At 41.4% G+C, this 9362-nt stretch overlaps 1 protein-coding gene across 1 annotated transcript in view; it reads right to left on the reverse strand.

Moving 5' to 3' along the window:
* Nucleotides 1-9128, reverse strand: part of LOC105484357 (solute carrier family 36 member 4) — a 96310-nt gene extending 87182 nt beyond the window's left edge. Inside the window, exon 1 of the mRNA XM_071075449.1 lies at nucleotides 9000-9128. The gene's annotated coding sequence lies outside the window, so the exon portion shown is untranslated. The remainder of the gene's footprint in view (nucleotides 1-8999) is intronic.
* Between the last annotated feature and the right edge of the window lie 234 nt (nucleotides 9129-9362).

The raw sequence follows: 9362 nt of genomic DNA on the forward strand, positions 1-9362 counted from the left end.
TGACAGAAGTGTTTGGCTAGAAGGAAATAAAACAAGTCCCAGGAAGTGATGGCTTTGTGAGAAAGCTGGGAATGTTACCAGCAAGACAGTCGCTGTGGTGGAGACAGCTGAGGGCCTTTGATCAGTGCCTTCTGCCATTTGATTTCGTTGTTTCCCATCTTTTTTTTTTTTTTTTTTTTTTAAACGTAGCACCTCATCATCATCCCCTAACCTTCAGTTAGAGTTTGTTACACACAACAGCAATGTGTTATGGTGCTTTGAGACTTGCAGGTAGAGGGGTGGGGTCCTGGTGTGTGGACAGCAGTGTGGATAAAGCTCAGTAGCTGTAAGAAGCCAGGTAGCGAGCAGGGATAAAGAAATCACTGGGAAAAGGAACTTAGATCCAAGTCTTCCTGGAGGGTATTTAGTGAAGCCATGAGACTCGCCAAAGGTATGATGAGACAGATATCATGCAGATTTCATTTCCCAGGCCTGAGCACTGGTAGACAGAGGCAAAGGCAGACAGCGAGAGGAAAACAGGGTGCGGGGGTCCTCATATTTCTCATCTGGACTGTACTGGGCACAACTCACTAGGTCGGTAAAAGATTTACAGCCCTTGCTCATTTTGGTCTCTGGGGAAGCTCTTACAGATCTAATGGTGTGATTTGGTCCAGCAGAGAGAGGCCCTGAGGTTTAGCTTTTCTGAGTCCCTTCAGTTCACAAGTTGAATAGGTGTGGAGTAGAAAGTCAGTACCTCTGCTACTGGCTCAGCCATTGCAGAGTGAGGTGACTCTCACAGTAGAGGTTAGGAGTACATTGTCAAGCCAATAGACTGGAGAGCAAATGTGGCAGAGGCCTAGGTTTTGCAGCCAGCAGATGCAGGCAGTGGGGGCAAGCAAGCCAAGGGTTAATCCCAGGATCTGACAGAGCCAAGAGAGGGTCTGAGTGACACTAGCACAGACTTTACGAGCACATAGGAGGACAAGAGGCACTTCTCTGGAGACCAGAAGACAGAGAGGACACATTAGAGGACCCCAACTCTTCCCTTGTGCCTCATGTCCTGGAAATGACACTCCTCCCTGCAACCCCCTACTTTCCCCCCATAAACCGAGATGCTAGTTTCAGAACCAAAACAGAAGGAGGGGAGGGCAACTGGAAAAGCTGAACATTTTGCTGGGGATTCTGAGCATTACCTGACTGAGGATTGTATAAAATATTGGATTGAATGGAGTCTAATGACATTGGACACTAGTTAATTTTCCCACTAGCAGTTGAGGGTTCGTGAGGACAAGAGGATAACAACAATATTAAACATTTTCTTTTTCCCTGTGTCCTTAACGAGAGTTTAATGTTGCCACATACACCCTGTGTTAGTCCACTCTCACACTGCTATAAATAACTATCTGAGACTGGGGAATTTATGAAGAAAAGAGATTTAATTGACTCATAGTTCCACAGGCTGTACAGGAGGCATGGCTGGGGAGGCCTCAGGATACTTACAATTATGGCAGAAAGCACCTTCTTCACATGGTGGCAGAAGAGAAAGAGAGTGAAGGGGGAAGTGCTACACACTTTCAAACAACCAGATATCTTGAGAATTCACTCACTATCATGAGAATTCACTCACTATCATGGGGACATCTGCCTCCACGATTCAATCGCCTCCCACCAAGTCCCTCCCCCAACAATGGGAATTACAACTGGACATGAGATTTGGGTGGGGACAGAGCCAAACCATATCACACACACATAGTGATTCATATGATTAGTTTTTAAATTCCTCCCTTTCTCACTAGACTGTCAACTCCTAAGGGCAGGGACTGCCATTTTACTCCCTGCTCTAGCCCCAGTGCAGGAAAGCAGGGATATATCTGCCTTAATATCTGTGGTATCTCCAGCACCAAGAACAGTTCCTGGCATATCGTAGGCACTCAATCAATATTTTTGCTGTTGAATTTTGCTCATAACTGCAAATTTTTGAATTAATCAGTGAAAGAAATGAGACAGTCAAGTGAAAGGAATACTAGTCAGTGGTTTCCCTGGATTAACAAAGAGAGACAGTGAGGATTTCACAACATAAAAGTACATTTCCATGGAATCATTATTTTATAGATTTTCAGACATATTGGACATAATAATACTTTGCATGTGTGTAGTGCTTTAGGGTTCACAAAGGGCATTCCGCATATTGTACCATTTGATTCTTCAACAGCCCTGTAAGATAGGTCAGGTATATTAATATGTATTTTGTAGATCAGCTAACTGAGGTTCAAAGAGATTAATCAACTCACCAAAGGTGTAATGCATAGGAATCAGCAAACCCAGGGTTATAATCTAGATTTTCTTGCCCCCAGTTCATTGAGCCACACAGTAACGGCCGGATGGACAGAAGTTTGGGGTACTGGCCAGGAGAACACCGAGGAAGGTGCCCTGGGTGCTAGTTCATTACTCCCTTCCAGGATGCTGGTCAGAAATCACCAGCATTTAAAGCTCCCTGGAGGGGAGAGAAGTAGGGTCGCTAAAGAGGAGAATATTTCAGCTAAAGCATTTACCTTCTGTGCTGAGGTGAGTGTGCAGGCTTCATGCTTACCCCAGGTGGCTCTTCCAGGGCAATGGGGGTGGGGTAGGGGCTGGATTCCTCCTCTCCAACCCACACACAAGGAAAAGAATGTGACTCAATTCCTCTGCGTCCCCAAAATTGTGCCATGAAAGTGAGGTTCGGTTTCCTTAGCCAGACTGCACTTTTAAGAGAAGACTTCATGCCCTTACTTTGCAGTAGGACTGAGGGCTGCCTGAGTAAGGAGGACTGTGACGAAGTTGAGAGACCTTTCCTTCAAAGAGGAGGCTGCATTGCTAGTGCTTTCACCAGCCTGAAGCTGAGAAACAAAGCGGGTATCAGTGTCCTGTCCAATCCTGGCACTACCCAGACTGCCCTCAGGGTGGCAGTGTAGCCTTAATTAGCGGATGCTCAGCAACTGGCTGGCTGGAGGACACAGTAGTGACACTGCTTAACTAGAATGCAGCATCCAGCCTGCACCCTTTGCAGATGAACACTGGCATTTCTACCGTATAGCACAATTAGGCCTCCCACCATTCATCATTCATTCATTCATTCAATTTTTGTGTCACTTAGCAGCTATGCATTGAAAGCCTACTAAGTGTAGGAGCTCTATCAGAGGTGCTGAGGATACAAAGATTTTTTTTTTTTTTTTAAATAATTTACATGATGCTCTAAGACCTCTGGGAGCTCAATGCTTAGTGAGAGAGAGATTTGAAAACAGCAAATACTATGTAACTGGGGTAAGTGCTTAGCACAGCAGTGGTGGGAAGGAAGTGTTGTGTGATGCAGGACAGAATCATTCAGGTCTCAGCTTAACTGTGACTTCTGCAGGGATGCTGTCTTTGTCCCCTAGAGCAGGCTACATAACCCCTTTTTTCTGGTGTCTCAGATCCCTGTCTTTCTCCTGTTCTAACACCCAGCACTCTGTCTGGTTATTCCTTGTTTAATTGTCTATCTGTCCATTACAGATGTACAAGCTACTCAAAAACAAGATCCAGTTCTGTATTACTCTCCCTTATATCCCCAACACCTACTAGAAAGTCTGGCTCACAGTAAGTGCTCAATAAATGCTTGTTGAATGAAGGTTAACAGATGTACCATCATTCCATGACATCTCAAGTGTAGGAAACATTGTATGTCTTTATTTTTCTATATCAAATCAAATCTTAATTTGCCAAGATTAGTAACAATTCCAATATTACTTTTTAAAATTTTCTTCCATCTCCTATGGATCATACCAAAATCCCAGTAGGTATGCAGATGAGGACAATGGAAGTGAAAGGTCTCTGTCCCTTACATCTGCCTCTTGGGCAGCACGGGCTGAGCTCTAGTCTTTTGCTACCAGTCAGGCTTCTCACGCCAGGTGGGTTATAGTTATACCTCTCACAGCAATCGCTCTGCTCCTACCAGCACCACCACCCTCATCTAAGTTGTGTCCTTCTCTTGTGATGCTTGCAAGCGGTGCAAGTGAGATCCAGAACACACTGAACATCCCACTCTTCCCAGTCCCTGGGAAGTCACCTCCAGGGTGGGGCCACTCCCCACTTTCCCACCAAGCATCATCCTCCTTCCCCTTGGATAACTGTCCAAAGCATCTTGGTGGCTCTCCTTGCTATTATATTGGAAGGAGGAGGTAAAGATACTTTCCAAGGTAATACAATAAATTCACAGCTTTGAAAAGACAATTCATCATTTAATTCTCAACAGCTTTCCCTGTTACTAAATAAATGAATATGTTATTTTGTGGAGGAATCTTTTAAAGGACATTCCATCTGTCTGTTTGAGGTAATGCGACTTCTATACATCAACAAGCATCCATTATTTCTGAGCTAGTAACTTCCTTTGAGTCCCAGAAAAGAATACCTATGTGCTTGTGAGAATTAATGGAGATAATGTCTTCGACTGCACTTTCAGAACTAGAAGTACTACACAAATGTAGAGTATTGTTGTCATCAGCTAATGATTTCTGTATTCTACAGAGAGATGACATGATAAATGACCTCCTTGGAGTCCGTTCCAATTCTCCCATGATAGCTTCCCCCCCCCCCCCCCCAAAAACGGTCCTTCAGCCATCCATTATTCTAGAATGCTTTTAACTCCCTAAAAAATCCATGTGTCGGTGTGGCTTTCTTTTTCTCTCTTTCTTAGTGATTCCTAATTCAAACTTGAGACTGAGGTATTCAAGCCCAAACCACTTGTAAGGGGAATAGACTTTACTGGTCCCTTTTAATCCTAAAATTCCTTGACTTCTCAAAGCTCCTACATGTAAATGAGCAAATCCCTTGTCTCTCCTCTTTTCATTCATTCACTCATTTGGATAATATTCATTTAGCACCTATTCTGTGTAAGGCACTATTCTACACATTTCTCATGTTTACAATTGCCTACACATACATGTATTTGACATTTCTACTAACGCCTGAAATTTAGCACACTGTTTGAGCTTGCAGTGCTCCCCCACAACCACCGCTGTTAATTCTTCCCTCCAAGCCCCACACACCAGCTACTTCATGTTTTTCTCTGCTTTATCTTAGTGTCCTTGGTTGCCTTGCCGCTAATGTGCCTCCACTTCTATATCAGGGTTCTTGCCTGTTACACTGTTTATTGTGTTTATACTGTTTATTCAAGGAGAACATTCAGAAACCCTGAGATAAAATAGTGAGAAACAAAGCATTGAGATAAGTGATGGGATTAAAAACCCAGTGAGATACAAAATAAATGTAAAACATTTATCTCAGAAAGGGGCCTGCTTTGTTTTATTTCTAGCCAAAGAAATACCAGCCTTGACTTATCTAAGCAGAGAGTTAAATCTGGGGCAAATACTCAGGCTTAACATACGCTTCTACATTGTGTGTATAAAGGCACAGTTTAATTCATTTTGAAGAAAGGCGGACCCACCAATATGCTATTTGTACTGTACTCCTCTTGATACCATTCAAATCACTCCTCGCTTGTTTGTCCGGAAACTGACCTGCCCCTTTTGTTGAACGTCTGACTCCCAGTTCACATGGTTTGGTGGGAGAGGTCATTCTATAGAATGTGAGCCTGTTCTCTGGTCACAGCTTTTACAGACAGGAAAGGTATCTGGCCTGGGAACTTTGGAACTATGACTAGGAAGGAAGAGAATGGGTTCCCCTGCTTTCCTATAAAACATGTGAGCAGTGGACAGCCATGCTCTGGTATATGGATTGTGAGAGCAGAAAATGATGCAGATGTAGTCATTGACACATGTTGAGCCCCCAGCATGGGACAAGCACAGTTGAGAGTGCTTGACAAGTGTTACATTTTGACTTCTCAGGGGCATTTCACAGAGGAGGGCCTGAGGCACAGAGAGGTTCAGGAAGCTGCCCAAAGTAACACAGAAGTTAATGGATTTGGGAAATCTACCCAGGGATTTTGACTCCAGCATCTGTGCATGTAACCACTGTGCCCCATAACCTCTCATCCCCAGATACCAGCTTTCTGGGGTTTGATCCCATCAGTCTCTGGCTAATTTTTCATCATCTGATTATGGCCTCACTTTATTTGGAACTGTCTTTCTTCTTCAAACTTTGGCTTTTTCCATGTGGAGTGCGACTTTGTCTCTCCACAAATATACAGTAACACAATTTCCAGCTACCCAGGGAGAAAATCCTTCCTAGCCCTGTGTGGCCCCCAGGAATGGTGAGGAGCTGCTCCCCTGTGAGAGTGGGACCTAAATAAAACCTTGGTAAATGCAGCAAATGGATACATTTTATTAAGAAAAACTCTTTTTCATGAAAATGGTGCATAAATCCTAAGTGTATAGTTCAATAGATATCACAAAATGAACATAGTTGTGAAAACAAGTCAAGATACAGAATGTTACCAGCACCTTAGAAGACCCCCCGATGCCCTCTGCCAAACACTCTCCCTCTCTCCCATTGCAAAGTGAATCATTTCAAAACTCTACATTAATTTTGTCTAGTTGTGAACTTTATGTAAATGGAACATCTTATGCATTCTTGCTTATCTGGATTCTTGTGCTGTTAGCTTGTGAGATTCATTCAAGTGGTTCAGTATAGCTGTGTTTTGTCAGCTTTCATGATGTATAGCATTCTGTTGTAGGAATATACCTCAATATATTGATCCATTCTCCTGTTGATGGACATTTAGGTTGTGTCCAATTTGAAGCTATTATGAATGGTGCTACTGTGAATGCTATCCTCCATGTCTTTTGGTGAACAAGCACATAATTTGTGTTGGGTATATACCTGGGAGTATAAAAGGAGAACTTTTAACCTACAGAACAGGGATTTGTGCAGAGAAGGTGAATGGGATATACCTGATGGTGAGATCATAGTGAAAACAATTTCTGACCAAGGAGGATATCTTCAGGCTACTGCTCCAAAGAGAGATTTTTTTTTCTTCCATTTAATTCAGGGAAGCTTATAAAAGCCCTCTTGGAAAAAAACGATCTTTGCAGAAGGTGTTCATGAGCAGAAAGCATTTTCTTTCAGAGCACACTCATACTTGAGGGACACTATACCTGTCATGTGGGTTTCTCTCATAGTGAATAGGAACAGAAATAAAGGAATAGAAGTGAATGTGATGGAATGTGTGTGGTAACCATGCAAAGGTTTGAAATTCCAGCCATCTTAAGTCTGAGAACTCTGCAAATCAGCCTAATTACAGGGAAGCAATTCATCTGCAGTGGAATGCTGAGGACTAAGCTAGAGCAGTGCTTTGAGTGGAACAAAGAAGTATAAAATCCAACAGCACGATAGGAGAAATGAAAAATTCCAGACAGGTACCAGCACAGTCAGAATGCTAGACATTCTGGCTAAAGCATTTACCAGGTTTCGCTCATCAGAATGCAACGTCTATGAAGGCAGGGACTTTCTCTCTCCAACCAACACAGTATCCCCAGCATGTAGTCAGGGCTTGGTGTAGAATAGGAGCCTAATATTTATTGAGTGAAACATGAATAGTATGTTGGTTCAGAAGGGATGATTATACCAAAACCATAGCTAATCACTTCCAGTGCATGTCTTTATGTTTAAGTATTACTGAGTACTCTATAATTCATTTTGAAGGATAAAATGAATATGCCAATGATTGATACTTGTTATATTAGGTAGGTTACTAACTCAACTAGCAGAAAACTTCTGAATTTGCTTCTTTCTATCAGTCTCTGTGTAATCTTCTAAAGGTTTATGACTTTGAATAGCTGGCTTGTTCTCTTTTCCTTTTGTGGTTCATAAATAACTGATTGCTCCTGAATAGCACTGTTAGTTTCAACATTTTCTGATTGGAACCACTTCTGCTGATAAGTAAAAACCAGAAGAACTTTCTTCTGCTGAATTAATTCTTAGTCACAGACTCTTGAGTGATTAAAGAAAATACAAGGCCCTGGATAATATAATTTTTTACAATGTTGTTTTTCTTCTTTTTGCTTTTTTACTTTCTTTTGGTGAAGGGGCATATATTAGGGAGAATATATGGTTGTTAGGAAGAGACTGGAAATAGTATAATTTTGTAGCCTGTAAAATTTATCAATATCCTTCTGGCAAGATGATCTCTGCCAGACTCTATATATTTTTAAAAATTATCTCAGTGTTCTAGGTGTTACAGGTCAGAGGAATGTGTTCTTATGACACAGATACTTCATTCTCCAGTGAGGGGCTACTATCTTTCTACTGAGATTATCACACTGATTGAACATAAATCTGTACTGGTCAGGGATATTGCTGGCCTGGGAACTTTGGATATGAAGTTAATTAAAAGTTAACTTCATATCCAAAATTAACCTACCTGGATATGATCTCACTGAGAATGAAACCAACATAGAAGAAAGCAAAGATAAGAGAGGGGAGAGCAAGCACACAAGAGGTATTGTGTGTGTAGTACTATTCAGCCATAAAAAAAGGATGACATCCAGTCATTTGAAATAATATAAATGGAACTGGAGATCATTGCGTTTAGTGAAATAAGCCAGACACAGAAAGACAAACATCTCAGGTTCTCACTTACTTGTGGGATCTAAAAATCAAAGCAATTGAACTCATGGACTTGGAGAGTAGGAGGACGGTTACCAGATGTTGGGGAGGATAGTGGCGGGCTGGCAGGGAGGTGGGATAGTTAATGGATACAAAAAAAAAGAAAAAAGAATGAATATGACCTACTACTTGATAGCACAAATGGGTGACTATAGTCAATAATAACTTAGTTGTACATTTTAAAATAAAGAGTATAATTGGATTATTTGTAACTCAAAGGATAAATAGTTGAGGTGATGGATACCCCAGTTTCCATACTGTGCTTATTTCACATTGCATGCCTGTATCAAAACATCTCATGTACCCCATAAATACATATACCAACTATGTACCCACAAAAAGCTTAAAAACTAAAAAAAATTTAAAAATAAAAAGTAGTATTGATTGACATCCTGGATGAAACTACACCTGGATTCAGCTGTGCCTGTTCCTCCTCAACTTACCAGTTTCATGTGCAAAACAGGTTGCTTGTCTGCAAAAGATTCTTCACTGATACAGATATGTTACTTGTTGAAGTGAAGAGTGAAGATTTGCTTTACATTCCATTCTCTTTCCTCCTATGCTGCACTGCAGGAAGGGGCAGAGCTGGAAATGAATTTGATAAAATACACAAGATTAAAATTATTATACAAAAATAACATAGATTTGAGAACCAGAGCAATGTCCAATGCTTGTGATGAATCTTAGATAAATAATGGCTGCTAGACAAATAAAAAGGCCAATATTCTGAAAGAAAATATCATTTTATTCCTTCTATGTGTACACAGACATCGCTTTGCATCAGAGCCTTTTTTATTTAATGTGGC

The sequence above is a fragment of the Macaca nemestrina genome, chromosome 12 (assembly GCF_043159975.1).
Source record: "Macaca nemestrina isolate mMacNem1 chromosome 12, mMacNem.hap1, whole genome shotgun sequence".
Classification (NCBI taxonomy): domain Eukaryota; kingdom Metazoa; phylum Chordata; class Mammalia; order Primates; family Cercopithecidae; genus Macaca; species Macaca nemestrina.